The 2,409-nt window shown below is 41.2% G+C and overlaps 1 protein-coding gene across 2 annotated transcripts in view; it reads right to left on the reverse strand.

Moving 5' to 3' along the window:
• LOC101854461 (blood vessel epicardial substance-B-like) overlaps positions 1-2,409 on the reverse strand; it is a 152,353-nt gene that overhangs the window by 26,049 nt on the left and 123,895 nt on the right. The window contains exon 1 of one of the 2 annotated variants that reach the window (XM_013083794.2): positions 1,039-1,406. The exons of the other annotated variant lie outside the window; for it this stretch is intronic. The gene's annotated coding sequence lies outside the window, so the exon portion shown is untranslated. Of the gene's footprint in view, positions 1-1,038; positions 1,407-2,409 lie in introns of those variants that run through there. 2 annotated transcript variants of the gene reach the window in all.

Genomic DNA, 2,409 nt, shown 5'->3' on the forward strand with positions numbered 1-2,409 from the left:
TCTCTCTCTCTCTCTCACTCTCTCTCTCTCTCCCTCTCTCTCTCTTCCTCTCTCCCCCGCTCTCTTTCTCTCTCTCTCTCTCCACTCCTCTCCACCCCTCTCCCTAAAAATCCCCCAAAATCTCATGCACAAAAAACAACTATATTAACGTGGTCTCCTCTAAAAACAAAGAGCATTACAATGAAGAAACGTCTAATATGTTTTCTAATAGACTTAGCACAAAAACCCCCCAAGAAAAAACATAACTGAACTCGCAGAAATGTTGGTCAATACCTAAATGCGTCAACAACAGGGCAACACGTCGTGCTGAGCTCGCCAAACAGCCTTGATGGCATTTCCTTGAAATGTCAACACACCACCACCCTCCAAGAAGAATAGAAGAAAATAGGACAGAAATCAGAGCGAAACACACAATTAATGCACAGGTGTAGACGATACTACTTGAGCCTTTCATTCGGGACTTATTTGACCTCCTACACACATCACATCAGTCATCCGGGGTCCAGTATGATGCCCACTGAGTCCTAGATCGAATGGATATCATTAACCCGCTGTCACCAAGGGCATCGACGCCTGCTTTAATAATGTCATAACATCGATATCTCTATCAAATATTTACTGGATCTCTATTATAAATATAACGACCCATTAGGCTTTAGTTTTAGTAAACGTTATCCGGTATTTGCAACACAATAAGGTCATGTAAGTGCCGATGATAAGAGGTGTTACAACAGAGTAGTAAACGCAAAAAAGGAGGAAAATCAGTACAAAATGTATTTGATCGGAAAGAAGGAGCAAACCACATCAGAGCATCCGCTACCCATCCACTTCGTTTGAGTATTTCGAACTATGGCTATCTATATCTCAGCCCTGTGTGATACCCATTTTTGTGGTCAGCCCTGTTTGATACGAATACCTATGATTAAGCCAAACATACACATAGAGTCTGAGTTCGAATTCATTCCACTAACATCTGGGCGATAGGATCTTGTTTCGATAAAGACACAACATCGAGTTCTCTGTAAAAGTTTTACTTACAGGGTCTCTTTTATAACAAGCCATTGGGTCTTCCAACCAGTGATACCCGAACCTTAGCCCAGAATGACACCCACTGTACAAATCGACATCTGGGGAACTGACACTTGCTTCGATAATGTCACAAAAATCGCGATCTCCATCAAAGATTTCAACGAATGCTGTTATAACGACCCAACGGGTATTCGAACCAGAGCCACCCGTACCTTAGCCCAGTATGATACCTATTTAGCCGACCAACCCCAACGGGGTCCGAGTTCGAATTCGTTCAGCCAACAACTGCTGTGGAATTGGCGCTTAATGCGATAAAGACACAACATCACGATCTCTATAGATAAAAGATTTGCTGGATCTCTTATATAACGACCTATCGGGTATTCGAACCACGGCTAACTGTAACTTAGCCAAGAATGACACCCACTGTGCCAAACGCACGTCCAGGGTCCCTGTTCGAAGTGAGATCATTAACCCATTTCGTCCATCATCATCTGGGGAATTGTCGCGTGTTTTCATAATGTCAACCGATCGCGACCTCTATTAAAGATTTACTGCAGCTCGTTTGCCATCGTTTCCATAATGCCACAACATTGTGATCTCAATCAAAGGTTTATGTCCAAGCCTATCCGAACTTTATTGCAGTGCTGTCGATAATGTCAAAACATCGTGATCTCAATTAAAGATTTATATAAATCTACATGCACTTGAACGTTTTTATTGTTCTGTCCATAATGTCGAAACATTATGACCTCAATCAAGATTCATACACAGTCGAACGTATTTTGTTGCGTGTTCATAATGTCACCTCACCACGATCTTTGTAGGGGATTTGCTTGACCGCTTTTTTTGGGAGTCCATTTGATAATGTCAAAACATTGTAACCCTAAGTACAGATTTACTTGAGGGTTATTTTTTGTTGCTTTTCATAATTTAGCTTATTATACCTCAGCGTTTGGAAGTCTATGTAAGTCTTTGCTGCTACTTTTTTGTTTTTCTCTTTTGATAATGGCAAACACTGCAATCTAGGAGAAGAAAAAAATCCTGCAAATTTCTCTCTATGAATATTCTTTCTTTTTTTTTTTCTGAATGTCCAAATATCTCTGCGCCCCAGGGGAAGGCTGGTGATGTTCCCCTTGACATTTCTAAAGTTAACAACAACAATACGTCATTTATTCATTTTCTATGGCATAACGGTTCGTGAATGTGACGCAAATACACTCCAGTTTGCTATTCACTTTACGATATTTGCTGACGACTGCTGCCTTTTGCCTGCGGTCAGCTCTTGTGAGCAGCGTTTGGGGAAAATGGGAAAAATAGAGCTGGATGAGGTGAGGGTTTTTTGTGGTTTTTTCTGTTAGGAGAAAAAAAAAGGGGGGG

The sequence above is a fragment of the Aplysia californica genome, unplaced genomic scaffold, assembly GCF_000002075.1.
Source record: "Aplysia californica isolate F4 #8 unplaced genomic scaffold, AplCal3.0 scaffold00011, whole genome shotgun sequence".
In the NCBI taxonomy this organism is placed as follows: domain Eukaryota; kingdom Metazoa; phylum Mollusca; class Gastropoda; order Aplysiida; family Aplysiidae; genus Aplysia; species Aplysia californica.